General features: G+C 45.6%; 1 long non-coding RNA gene across 1 annotated transcript; it reads right to left on the bottom strand.

Moving 5' to 3' along the window:
• Nucleotides 1-7,799: 7,799 nt before the first annotated feature.
• On the bottom strand, nucleotides 7,800-9,424 carry LOC117556697. Its single transcript, XR_004570610.1, has 3 exons — nucleotides 8,280-9,424; nucleotides 8,024-8,093; nucleotides 7,800-7,938 (listed from the first exon to the last, which is right to left on the bottom strand). It is a non-coding gene; the product is annotated as an uncharacterized LOC117556697 (long non-coding RNA).
• Nucleotides 9,425-14,621: the final 5,197 nt, after the last annotated feature.

Genomic DNA, 14,621 nt, shown 5'->3' with positions numbered 1-14,621 from the left:
CTGTATTTGATTCAAACCTATACTTGCTGCTTTAACATCGCCAATCCATCCAAAACTTGTTAAATGTGACTCAGTGTGCTCCCAGCAGTCTTTCAAAAATACTTTTCGCAGGATGACTATCACTATGCCCCTGAAGGTTTACTCAGTATGCCAACATTAACTTCACTCTTCTTATCCTTAAAGGCATTTCTCCCATTTCCACCTGTATTGCTGATACTGGAGATGTTTTAAAAACTCCACTACATATTCTCAGGGCCTGAGCTTGTAGGACATCCAGCTTTTTAAGGTTTCAGTCTGCTGCTGCCATGAACGCTATACACCCATAATCGAATACAGGTCTCATGAGTGCCCAATATATATTCAGAAGTGATGACCTACTCGCTCCCCACTCCTGTCCCGCCAAACACTGAAGTACATTGTTGACCTTTTTACATTTATTTTGAACTTTTCCTATATGATTGCTCCATGTTAACTTTCCGTCAAACCAAACACCAAGAAATCTTATTGTAATAACCTGTTCAAGAGGTTGCTCATACAATTTTAACGATATAGGAGCAATGTTATGCTGTTTTGTAAAACAAATGACCTGCGTCTTAGCCACTGACAGTTTGAATCCCCATTTATTTGTCCATTTCTCCACTTCAACTATTGCAGCTTGTATTTTCTTTCCAACATGTGCTACATTACGGCCTTTTGCCCACAAAGCCCCATCATCTGCATACAAAGATTTTCCCATACTTGCATTAACTTGATTAAAAATGTCATGTATCATTATATTGAACAGCAACGGACTACATACACTACCTTGCGGAGTACCATTTTCCACAGCATAAACACTTGAATATTCTGCACCTACTCTTACTTGTATTTTTCTGTCCAGTAAAAAATTCACAACCCAATTATATGGTTTACCACCAATTCCCAATGATTTTAACTTGATTAGTAGTCCTTCCTTCCAGAGCATGTCATAAGCCTTTTCAATATCAAAGAAGACTGCAATCACTACTTCCTTATTGGTCTGTTCTTTCCTGATGTCTGATTCTAAGCACAATATAGAATCCATTGTATACCGACCCCTACGGAACCCACTTTGATATGGGGACAACAGAGCTTTACTTTCTAAGATATATGTTAACCTTTCTGTAACCATTATTTCCATGATTTTGCATAAATGAGATGTCAGGGCTATATCAGGGCCATTATGTCCCCTCTGCTCAAAACTGGCAACTCATAATTCCTTTGAATTCCCCCCATTCTCCTAATCATGCCCCAAACATTTGCAAGTTGTACTTCTCTTCCAATACTATTGCAATATTGCCTCCAAAAAGTGCGTTTTTGCGTTCTTATTGTTCTCCTTACTATAGCATGGGCCCTTTTATACTGATTCAAAGCTTCCTGAGAATGGAGTTTTTTGAGTTGCCTGAATGCTTTATTTCTGTCTTTAATGGATTTGCTACATTCACCATTCCACCAGGGTACACTCTTGGTACGCCTAAGTCCTGCAATTTCCGGAATTGTTTCTTTAGCTGAATGAATGATAACCTTAACCAGCTCATCATTGAATTTATTTATATCATCATAATTTTCCTCTTGAAGTGTTTTACATCTATTCGTACTTACAACTTGGAAGGCATCTCAATTAGCCTTTCCCAATTTCCATCTAGGAATTTTCTTTTCCTTTTCAAACCTTATGTTGGTCCCAACTTTAATCATTACCGGATAATGATCGCTGCCCACTGTAGTATGCTTTACCACATTCCATGTACTTATACCTGCTATTGCACTAGATACAAATGTCAGATCAAGTACTGTTTCTATATTCTTCATGCAATTATATCGTGTTCCTTCTCCAGTGTTAATGCACACTAGCCCGTGGTCATCTATAAATTCCTCAACTACTGCACCATTTGCATCTGTGCTACTGCTTCCCCATAGCGAGCTATGTGAATTAAAATCCCCACACCATATTACTTTGTCTTGCAGTGAACCCCCGTCTAAGACACGATCTGACTTTAATTACATTTGACTCGAGTGTTTCGTCAACTTAATGTGTTGCTTAAAATAATACTTCTGCATACAGTATGTGACACTGTGAGTGTTGCACGGCCAGATACGGCTCAGCTGACTCAGATAAGGAGATATATGATACATTATGATGTGATATGAATGATAAGTGCGACACGTTGGCGTCTTCTCTGCATACGGCAGTTTAAACTGTATTTCCTTTATCCTGTAATATGACTTGATAGATTTAAACTCCGCACACTGAGCTCTGATTGGTCAGCAGGCGGTGCTTTCACTGAGTCGATCTCTTTTCTATAGACGCCGGAGGCGGGCAGCGTCAGGTAAAAAAAGTTATTTAGCCTTCCCAAACCTGAGCCTCACGCGCCGCCTATGCAGGAACCCCCCCCCCCCCATGATGAGAAACTGTAAGAAATATCGGGGGATCCCTGCGGAGTGGAGTCAATTCATTTTTTTTATTTGGTAGTTTGTGTTCCAGCTGTCAATCAGCTGTGCGCAGCATCCCTCTCCACTGCAGCCTGTGCGTCTTAACCCGAAATTTGAACCACTCAAATCTATTCAACAAAAAATCGTGCTGTAATATATACGCTTTTCAGCATACAATATTAATTAAAGTGAAGCACGGTGCATATATCCCTTATATCCAGAGCCAGCCCTAGACTTTGGGGGGCCCTAAACAAGCTTTGGCTTGGGGGGCCCCCTCACTCTAGCGCGTTCTCACTACACACAACACGGAACCAACTTTTGTCTTATGAGCATGCTCCCCCAGGAAGATCTTTTTTTTAAATATTGAAGTTAAAAGCATCAATCATGTAAACTCTTTTAACATGCCTTTGGCCCCAATAAAGACACAGAAGTACACTTACAGTGTGTATGAAAGTCCTTTTTGTGTTTGTGACATTATGCAACATAATGGTAAGGAAACAATGCATTATTCACACACTTTGACAGCACATTTCACCTTTAAAGCCAGTCTCCTTAACTTTTGCTGAATAGCAGACAGTGCAGTCTCTAAGTTATAGAAAAGTACTTAATGTTTAAAATGTAGCTAAGTGGTAATTTAGCATCTGGGTACAAGGGTTTGCTGGTGTAACCTTAACAAAGTGAAAAGAGTCAGTCTGGCTTGCAGACTTTAGATTTTTTTTTTTAAACATGAGGCACAATTTCTCTTTCTTCTGAGAAACATAATCTAATTTTAAAGATGCTTTCTGTTAAATCAACTCAGCAATAGTTGGTCAGCAAGATCTCCTAAATCAGAGCTGTGGTCTGTTCCTATTCAGTGTCATAGAAAGGCCTTGTGGCAGTTATTTTACTATTACCCTGTACATTATGCCCACACATCAAAATACATATCTGCTCACTGTTATTAGAGCATTTGTATTGTACTATATTCCTTATTTCATTGTATATAGTTTACATTTGTGTTGAGGTGACAGGTTCATGTGCCATGTTTAGAGGTTTAGTCAAGTGCAAGTGCATTTTCAGAAGGAAATACATGTGTGGTTTGGAGCTACATGCTGTAATGTAAAAGTACCTGTTGTGCCTTGTGGCCACTGGAGGGTAGCAGTGGAGCAAGTCAGAGCGACGATCAGTTGTGAATGGAAATAAAATTAGACACAAAGCAAGAAGTCTCCCCTGAAATTAATAAATTATGTTTTATGTGATATATCCCCACAAGCTTATGCTCCTTTTTGACTAATGTTCATCTTCATTTTGCACAACCTGGGAATTGTTTGTGGTAATGTGGTGGCTCAATTCAATGTTTACAAAGCTTCAGTGATGGGCAGCTTGGTCTTCGTTTGCAATAAAGCGTATCTTTTAAAAACAGACTATCATCCCTCCCGACAAACATCTTCTGGAGGTAGTAAGAGATAATAAGACTAAGTAATAAGGCTAAGTAATAAGACTAGCGCAGCTAGCTAGCACCAGATGCTAACAACAACAATGCACGTAAGGTCTCTCTTTCGCTCGCTCGGGCCACACATACACACACCCTCCCGGTCCTTCCAACAGCCAGTCGGTGCCTGCCGGTGAGCGTGGAAGTGTGGTCTGCCACAAGCGGGCGGCAGGAGCGGGGCTGTCAGCATCAGCTTGTAGATGGTATTTTAAACTCGATGCGCTCTGAAACTACGGGGCGGCCGAGGAAAAAAAATACACATGCGTTAATCGCGTTAAAATAATTAGTGCCGTTAATTTTTTTTTGCGTTAACGCGTTATTAACGCGTTAACTTGACATCCCTAATATGCACACATGACAATAAAAGCCTTGTAAACTTGAAAATAATTTGTTTTTTGTCCGCCAATGTTTAGCAGTGATTTAATATCTTCATATTCTTTCACACACAGTGACGTCACAGCTACCCACAATGCAACGCGCACCATATATTTTTTATAAAGACGCCATTTTTCTGGAGGTGCAAAAATCCTGGAGATGCTAATATAAACAGCTAGCTAATGTAGCCAGGCAGAGCGCACTAGGTTTTTTTTCTGAATTAACGACCGAAGAAATCGCTGCATGTCTTCGGATTACATCTCTGGACTTGAGGGGTGTGCTCTAGGTCGTTACCAGCGTAAACTAGAGCTGTGTGGGTTGTTGGATGTACAATGTATGGAATTACGACCCTCAAAAGTGGCCTTCGGTCGATTTTGGCAGCATCTACGTCTATCTTCTAGAAACACCAGGGGCCTATACTACGAAGCTGGCTCAACCTAACCTAGATATGTTTGAGTTAGCCGGTTGGCCTAATCCAAAACATACGCGCTCTCGCTAAACTGTACTACGACGCGGGTTATCAAGTGGATCGCTCAAGCCAGCCGTGTCCTATCTAGTTAGGTGCGCGTTCACATGAAAGGGATGGTATCTGGAGCATTCGACCAATCACAAACATGGAGAAGCGCACTGACAGCGCAGCGTCATACTTCCTGAATGAAAAGTGAACTTTAATACTAGTCAAAAATGAAGAAGTTAAACTTTAAACATCCATGACTTAAACACTTTATCCAGGATAAAAACCACATAGTCTGCACCTGCAAGGTGAATACAGCTGGCAAAAGAAAAAGTGTTTGAATGCGTACATTAACAGGTTTATGATATCACGGCCCCGTCTAAAACACGATCTGACTTTAATTACATTTGTCTCGAGTGTTTCGTCAACTTAATGTGTTGCTTAAAATAATACTTCTGCATACAGTATGTGACACTGTGAGTGTTGCACGGCCAGATACGTCTCAGCTGACTCAGATAAGGAAATATGATACATTATGAAGTGATATGCTGCGGACTGTAGGCCTACTTAATGTTACTCTGATCCGGTTACTTATGTTGTGGCAGATATTTAAGTAAGCTTTCTTAACGCTAATGTTATAATAGTCAGATTGCTCTGAAGATGGGAGGTGATATTCTATTAATGTTCACGTTCACACAGTCGGTGATTTTTGCCAGCCGTCTTTCGTGCGACGGCAGCTTTTCTGTATTTCCTTTCTCCTGTAATATGACTTGATCGCTTTAAACTCCGCAAACTGAGCTCTGATTGGTCAGCAGGCAGTGCTTTCACTGAGTTGAGCTCTTAGCCTGCAACCTAACCTGGTCCCGACCAGGTTAGCCGCTTAGCATAAATTACCATGGAGATCTAGCCTGCTAAAAAGAGAACCAGCTTCGTAGGACCGGAAAGCCGGAGTTTTCCCTGAATTTAGCCGGCTAAGCGAAAATCCTGCTTCGTAGTATACCCCCCTGGTGTATGGATGACCAACGGGCTGAACTTGCTCTTTTCTGTTGACCGTATAGTCCTGCTTTGGTTATTGTTTGTGTTATTTTGTTCAATAAACATTAACTTTTGCACAGATTTGATATAGGAATGCTTCAAAGTGATGAGCCTAGTCTTAGAGACATGATTTATTGGGAAAAGTACCATCACTCTTTTTCTGGTTTTGGGAATAACAGGTGTTTAATGGACAGGGACTCTACTTATCATGTTTATCTTTCACATGGACGTAAACGTACAAACCTAAAATGTACTCAACAGTACTATTTTCTGATAAACAAGACATTCATTCTCTCTGTTGTTTTAAAGGAAGACTAACAAAAGGAGGGCTTGAGCTATCAGATATAGTTAAGATTACAGAGTATAATATATATATAGCACGATTCAATATACCGTAGTGCTTGCATAGAGTATATTCAGGCAGGCATGGCGTGAAACTCAAAAACTGGCAGCATGGTAACAGACATGTGTATCATCACCTGCGTCTTAGATTTCAATGCAATTCATATAAAATGAATGATTATTGGTTTTTGTTGGGAAGCAAAAACAATCAAAAGTATTCAAATTGATCATCATTTTCAAAAAAAAGTCAAACTTCTTGGGTTTTTCCTTTGTGTGTTATTTGATTGAAGAGGTACTGGAAAATAACCGAGTGAAACAAAAGTGCCCACAATCCTTCTGTGCATTGTTGACTAATGCAAACGGACCACACCCTGGACAACAGTATTACAAGTTTAAACTCCCGAAATAACCCAAAACTAGAGTATCAGCTTCAGTTCAAAGGTCATGGAAAGGAAGGAGGGAAGGAGATAGAAATAGTGTATATGGTAAATTGGCAGCATTTATATAGCACTTTTCCACTCTCGTGACCCCTCAAATGTCTTTGACATAAGTCAAGCTGAACAGCAGGATACACACATTCATATAGTGCATGCACCTGCTAATGGAGAACAAGATTCACACTCACACTGATCGCCATGCAATCAGGAGCAATTTAGGGTTCATTATCTTTGTCTCTTAGAGTTCAGGAGAGCCCAACAATGATGGAAAAGAAGACTGTCCACACCAACTACGGTTTTGATCACACATGGAATGATTTCCATTATTATTCTTATCCCTCAGTTTGTGCATCTGGCATAACTTGTGTTTATCAACTGAGATATTACATACATCTTATTGAACCAGGTCACTGTTCACCTGTTACTCTGTTAACATCCCTTTGGCCCAATAAAGACACAGATGTACACTTACTGTGTGTATGAAAGTCCTTTTTGTGTTTGTGATATATGCAACATAATGGTTCACTTTATTGACAAGGAAACAATGCATTATTCACACACTTTGACAGCACATTTCACCTTTAAAGCCAGTCTCCTTAACTTTTGCTGAACAGCAGACAGTGCAGCCTCTAAGTTATAGAAAAGTATTTAATGTTTAAAATGTAGCTAAGTGGTAATTTAGCATCTGGGTACAAGGGTTTGCTGGTGTAACCTTAAAAAAGTGAAAAGAGTCAGTCTGGCTTGCAGACTTTAGATTTTTTTTTAAACATGAGGCACAATTTCTCTTTCTTCTGAGAAACATAATCTCATTTTAAAGAGGCTTTCTGTTAAATCAACTCAGCAATAGTTGGTCAGCAAGATCTCCTAAATCAGAGCTGTGGTCTGTTCCTATTCAGTGTCATAGAAAGGCCTTGTGGCAGTCATTTAACTATTACCCATATAGTGGGCCATCACCAGGTGAGCAGGTAGACTGTTTTTGCTTATGTTAAGGTGTGGTTGTGTTTAGCGTTAGCCAAGTTCAGTTGACCAATAATATATTAGGCCAACAGTGAACACACCCTGTCTCTGATGCGGTACTGTGGCTGGGGTCCCCTTTAAATAGCTGACAACACCAACTCCTGCTGAGGGGATGGAGGAACCTGTGGACTCTCAATCTAAATCCAAAGTTGTTTTGCAGATTGTGGGGCTTCCCTTCACAAGGACAATAACAGAGGCATGAATTACAAAATAGAATGCAGCTTTATTTCACAAATATACATGTTAAAATGTCAATGTTCAGCAGCAGTCAACGGGTAAACATACTTTACACTATTACATGGTGGGTTTTCCCTCCTCAGATGGGCAGGTCTGGTCCACTAGGTCACAATGCCTGCTAACTGTGAGGGACAAAAAGAGAACAAAAGCACACACTACTCAAAGCACAACTTCTACAAAATTATTACAGTGAGTTAGTTTACTCACCCTTTTAAAGTGTCACACCATGCAGTCCCTACACTGAAAGCAGACAAGGTTCCCCCAGAGGGAGAGGAGCCTGTAACACAAACACTTAGTCAATTATAATGCCCACAATCTGCACACAAGAAAACTATTGACAGAAAATAAAACTAAAAAAGCATTAGAGGACAGTATTCTTTTTAAAAAACAAACGCAACATAATAGTTGCCAGCTCAAACACCAGTTCAATATAACATTAAAGAAGGTTAAAAACCAGGCTTACTTTGACAGAGTAATAGATCCTCCTGGCTCAATCCAGGAGGGGAAATGCTCATACTCAGCTCTATGGATTAAACACAAAAACAGATGTTATAAATAATAATAAGAGCTAGAAGAAAGTGAACAAACGTCCATAGCCAGTTTCCCGGGTTGCTTGGCTGGTTTTAGCTGGTGTTAGGCTGGTTTAGTTGGTTTACCAGGCTGGACAAGCTGGCCAGGCTGGTCTTGCTGGTTCAAGACTTTGGTCGAGCCAAAGTGCTGTACTTGTAATAAAAACACATTACTATCACAATAAAAGACAATAATTTACAACAGAAATATAAAAAACAAAAACACAGGGAATAGTCAGGTTGAGCCAAAGTGCTGTACATGTAATAAAAACACATTACTATCTCAATAAAAGACAATAATTTACAACAGAAATATAAAAAACAAAAACACAGGGAATAGTCAGGTGTCATGCTCCGCTCTGACTAGAAGGCCTGGGAGAAGAAGTGAGTCTTTAGTGAGGATTTAAAAAACCCTAGTGTCTGGGCCGACCTCACATGGAGGGGCAGACTATTCCAGCGCCTGAGGCCAGTTGCTGCGAAGGCTCAGTGACCTCAGGTTTTGAGCCTGGTCTTGGGCACTATCAGCAACAGCTGGTCAGCAGACCTTAAACCTCTGGCTGGGGTGTAGCGATGGAGGAGTTTGGCTATATAGGCAGGAACCAGCCCATTTAGGGCTTTGAAAACAAATAAAAGGATTTTAAAATCAATTCGGAACTGAATTGGAAGCCAGTGTAGTGAGGCCAGAATTGGGGTGATGTGGTCACGCTTTTTGTGGCCAGTCAGAAGACGTGCAGCTCATAGGCGGAGTTTGACATTTGCGATTGGGGGGACAAACCTTTTTTACTGACATCAGTACACAGTCCCAACTATTGCGTGGGGCGCTACGGATACAGTAGCAATAAAGCCAGCATTCACCGCACTGTATGACTTTTCCACATAAGAACATAACTCGTCCCGTCATGCACGCCTCATGCTCATATGGAAGGGGCGGTCTCTCCCCCCAACAACAGTACATTACATAACTGTAAAACTTATCATAACTGTGCACATCTTATACTTATTTGATACTATATTCCTTGGTTACTTGAACACGCTACAATATTATTAACCAGTGTCCTACCTTAGTGCAGAAGTAGACGCCTTTTTTTACGTTCCGCATATGTGTCGACTCCACTATCCCCTCAGGTGACAGCTGTGTGATTATGTCGTCCTCAATGTGAAGAACCGCAAGTGAGGAAAATCTTGTTCCTCCCATCTTTGACCGCAGCCAGTTCCGAATTCTCCTCATTGCAGAAAAACTTCTCTCAGAGGTGGCAGAGGTGGCAGAGTCAGTGCCAACGAGCATCTTGTATAGATTTGGATAGCTGTCCTTTTTAACAGTCTTTCGGGTTAGGTAATCGCCGAATATCCATTACTGCTAATTCTTGTAATACAATAGCTGAATCACTTGTATGCAAAAAAAAGCGAGGGAAATGTGTCCTTAACCTCACACGTCACACACACACACACACACACACACACACACACACACACACACACACACACACACACCACACACACACACACACACACACACACACACACACACACACGTCACAACATGCGACTGCTCAAAAATGAAATTATTTCAAACAAAACATGATATTATTCAGATTTGTATTGTAACAATCATTTTATTACATCTATTAAAATATTGATATACGAAATATTTGTATTGGAACAGTTTTAGACGTAGTAATGCTGTAACATATTTCAGCCACTAGGGGGGAAAATGCCCCCCCCCTCAAAATACGCCTATGGTGCAGCTGCGTTTTGGACTAGCTGCAGGCGTTTAATTGAGGCCCGGGCTGCGTCTCAGGTCGGTTATTTTCATTTCCTCGCTTCTCGGTCCTCTGTATCACCGGAAGTTGATTTGTCTGCGCCATCTTGAGTAGCGTCCCATGGCGCTTATTTCTGCCGGAGGACCGAGGATCGAGGAGCGAGGAGCGAGGAGCGAGGAGCGAGGAGCGATAACCGAGGAACCACCAGACCATCCTCCGGTGAAATCCTCAGCCACTCGCTCCGCCCCCTTACTGTGTATCGCTCACTGATTGGACGATGCAGTGCATGCACTGATCTGATGCTTCTTGACATGAGAGCAGTTTCCCAGCGGAGCAGGCCCGGTTCCAGAACAAAATGACTCAGGGTGCATCTGAGATTAGAGAGGGTGCAGTGGTAAAGTTGTCACGATCTGCCTGTATTGTATTTTGTCTTGTCTTGTTTCATGTTTTATGTTGAAAGGTCTTCACTTCCTGTCTTGCCTGTTTCTGTCTGCGTTGTGTCTTGTTTAAATCTGTCTGTGGTTCCCGGTCGTTAGTTTCCCTGGTGTGTCTAATTTACCCGATTGTGTTCACCTGGTGTCTTGTTTCTGTGATTAGTCTTGTGTGTATTTAAGTTCTGGGTTTTCTGTCTGTCTTTGTTGGTTCGTCTTTTGTCATGACTAGTTCGTCGGTGAGTGTTCTGTTTTGTCTTTGTTGTTCACCTAGCCTTGAAATAAAGGAATTCTCACTTTAATCTGCATTTGGGTCCTACCTGCTTCAAACACCGTGACAGAACGAACCGACCACAAAATGGACCCAGCAGATGATCCATGGGAGGTTGAATTACAGCATTTAACCTTCTATCTGGCTTGCTGCTTCGTTTGGTGGAAGGGAGCATCCAGTGTTCGGCAGAAGAGGGCCGCTCTGGTAGAGGCGCTCCGGTTGGCAGCAGAGAAATCATGTTTTGTTGAGTTCTTACCTGACTGGATTTTGGACTTCCTTCAAGCATGTGATTCCCGGCCTGCTAGCCCCAGGCATGCTAGCTCCCTGTCTCCCAATTCCCAACCTGGCACCATACGCCTTGGTGGGTTCCGCCTGAAGTCAACCCGTGCTTCTGCCCCAGTTCCTGCTCCTGTCCAGGAGTCGTATTCCGGAACTCGTCTGGCTTATGGAGGTCCACGGAGTATTCAGGAGGCTGCTAAGAGGAGTCGTCGCAAGGCCAGGCTAGCAGCCCGAGTCCCAACAGCCGAGGTTCCGGCTCCAGTACAGGCCCCAACAGCCATGGTTCCGGCTCCAGTGCCGGACCCAGCAGCCATGCCTCCATGCTCCAGTACCGGCCCACGCAGCTTTGCGTCCATACTGGATTACCTGGCTTACACAGCCAGGGTCCAGGCTTCCGCGCCGGACCCAGCAGCCATGATTCTGGCTTCAATTCCGGCTCCAGAACCGGACCTTACAGCCATGTTTCCGGCTCCAGAACCGGACCTTACAGCCATGTTTCCAGCTCCAGAACCGGACCTTACAGCCATGATTCTGGCTTCAATTCCGGCCCCCGCAGCCATGGTTCCGGCCCCAGCAGCCATGGTTCCGGCTTCAGTACCGGCCCCGGAAGCCATGGGCTCGACTCCAGTTTCGGCTACAGGGCTGGCTCCCCAGCCGACGCCAGCTCCCCGAGTCTTGTCGGCGTACCGGCCGACTCCAGCACCTCGTCTCCTGCTGGCTCCCCAGCCAACGCCAGCTCCCCGAGTCTTGTCGGCGTAGCGGCCGACTCCAGCACCTCGTCTCCTGCTGGCTCCCCAGATGACGCTAACTCCCCGTGTCCTGTCGGCGTACCGACCGACTCATGTCCCCTCTCCAGTTCCTACCCGAGTCCCCTCTCCAGTTCCTACCCGAGTCCCCTCTCCAGTTCCTACCCGAGTCCCCTCTCCAGTTCCTACCCGAGTTCCCTCTCGGGTCCCCTCTCGAGTTCCCTCTCGGGTCCCCTCTCGAGTTCCTTCTCGGGTCCCCTCTCGAGTTCCCTCTCGAGTTCCTTCTCGGGTCCCCTCTCGAGTTCCCTCTCGGGTCCCCTCTCGAGTTCCCTCTCGGGTCCCCTCTCGAGTCCCCTCTCTGGTCCCCTCTCCAGTCTCCTCTCAAATCCCTTCTCGAGTCCCCTCTCAAGTCTCCTCTCCAGTTCCCTCTCCAGTTCCCTCTCAGGTCCCCTCTCGAGTCCCCTCTCTAGTCACCTCTCAAGTTCCTACCAGAGTCCCCTCTCGAGTCCCCTCTCGAGTCCCCTCTCGAGTCCCCTCTCGAGTCCCCTCTCCAGTTCCCTCCTCTAGTCCCCTCTCCAGTTCCCTTCTCTAGTCCCTCCTCTAGTCCCTCCTTTAGTCCCTGTTCTAGTCCCTGCTCTAGACCCCTCTCTAGTCCCTCCTCGAGTCCCCTCTCTAGTTCCCCTCGCGAGTCCCCTCTCGAATTCCCTTCTCTAGTCCCCTCTCTAGTTCCCCTCTCGAGTCCCCTCTCGAGTTCCCCCTTGGTTCCCCTCTCGAGTCACGTCTCGAGTTCCCCCTTGGTTCCCCTCTCGAGTCTCCTCTCGAGTCACGTCTCAAGTCCCTACCCAATGTCCTGGTCCGTTGGAGGTTCCGCTGGGGGTCCTGCCAACTCCATGGCCTGTCCCGTTGGAGGCCCCGTCGACTACTCCTCTGCCGAGGTTCCTACCAATTGTATGTCTGTCCCGTTGGAGGTCCCGCCGTCTACTCTCCTGCCGGGGGTCCTGCCAGTTCCTTGTCCTGTCTCGTTGGAGGTCCCGCGGACTACTCTCCTGCCGGGGGTCCTGCCAACCCTTTGTCCTGTGCCGTTGGAGGTGCCGCCGTCTACTCTCCTGTCGGGGGTCCTGCCAGCTCCTTGTCCTGTCTTGTTGGAGGCCCCGCCGACTACTCTCCTGCCGGGGGTCCTGCCAACCCTTTGTCCTGTCTCGTTGGAGGTCCCGCCGTCTACTCTCCTGCTGGGGGTCCTGCCAATCCTATGTCCTGTGCCGTTGGAGGCCCCGCCGACTGCTCTCCTGCAAATCCCGTGTCCTGGTCCTCTTCCGTGGGGGATCCTGCCGAGGCCTGTCCCACCAGCTCCGACACCGGGTCCTGCCCGGCCTCCGGCACTGTCCCGTCAGCGCCTTCCTGCCCGGCCTCCGGCACTGTCCCGTCAGCGCCTTCCTGCCCGGCCTCCGGCACTGTCCTGTCAGCGCCTTCCTGCCCGGCCTCCGGAGCTCTCTGGTCTTCGCCCTCGAGCCCGGGCCCCTGAGAGCCGCGGTCTTCGCCCTCGATCCCGGCCCTCTGTGAGCCATGGTCTTCGCCCTCGAGCCCGGCCCCCTGAGAGCCGCGGTCTTCGCCCTCGAACCCGGCCCTCTGTGAGCCGTGGTCTTCGCCCGTGATCCCGGCCCCCTGACTCTTCCTGCCGCTGCCTTCGCCCTCATGCTCGGCCGCCCGAGTCCCCCACCTTAGACTCTGCCTTGCCCCCGGCCCGTCCGCCCGAATCCCCCTTTTTGAACTCTGCCTTGCCCCCGGGCCGTCCGCCCGAGAACCCCTCCTTGAACTCTGCCTTGCCCCCGGGCCGTCCGCCCGAGATCCCTTCCTGGTCCTCTGCTGTGCTCCTGGGTTGTCAGCCCAGACCCGTCCTCCGGACCCCCTCCACCCACCCTTGTGGCCCTAGTTTTGTGTCCCTCCTCCGGTCCCCCTCCACCCACCCTGCTGGACATTGTTTTTGTTTTTTGGTGTTTTAGGGACGTCTGGAATCCGTCCCTTGAGGGGGGGGGTACTGTCATGATCTGCCTGTATTGTATTTTGTCTTGTCTTGTTTCATGTTTTATGTTGAAAGGTCTTCACTTCCTGTCTTGCCTGTTTCTGTCTGCGTTGTGTCTTGTTTAAATCTGTCTGTGGTTCCCGGTCGTTAGTTTCCCTGGTGTGTCTAATTTACCCGATTGTGTTCACCTGGTGTCCCTGTGTTTTCTCCTCCCTCCTCACCTGTGTCTTGTTTCTGTGATTAGTCTTGTGTGTATTTAAGTTCTGGTTTTTCTGTCTGTCTTTGTCGGTTCGTCTTTTGTCATGACTAGTTTGTCGGTGAGTGTTCTGTTTTGTCTTTGTTGTTCACCTAGCCTTGAAATAAAGGAATTCTCACTTTATCTGCATTTGGGTCCTACCTGCTTCACACACCGTGACAAAAGTGCTATTTTTACAAGTGGGGAGTGGACCTAACACCCTAGGGCAGTGGTTCTCAAACCTTTTTCAATCATGTACCCCCTTTGAAAAAAATAGCCAAGTACCCCCTGATCAGCGCAAACACTATTTGTTAAGGAAAAAATGCCTATATAAAGAGGTACAGCGCTGCACCATCAGTGTCTGATTTATTAAAACAACAACCTTCTAACTGAGAAGCACTTAAATGCTACATTTCAAATCTTTACAATCCATCACTAAATTCATGGCAAACCAATTTTAACATCATACAATAACACTAAGACGACATTAGTTG

This window comes from Gymnodraco acuticeps, unplaced genomic scaffold (genome assembly GCF_902827175.1).
Source record: "Gymnodraco acuticeps unplaced genomic scaffold, fGymAcu1.1, whole genome shotgun sequence".
NCBI lineage: Eukaryota > Metazoa > Chordata > Actinopteri > Perciformes > Bathydraconidae > Gymnodraco > Gymnodraco acuticeps.
This window is presented reverse-complemented; position numbering and strand designations above follow the sequence as displayed.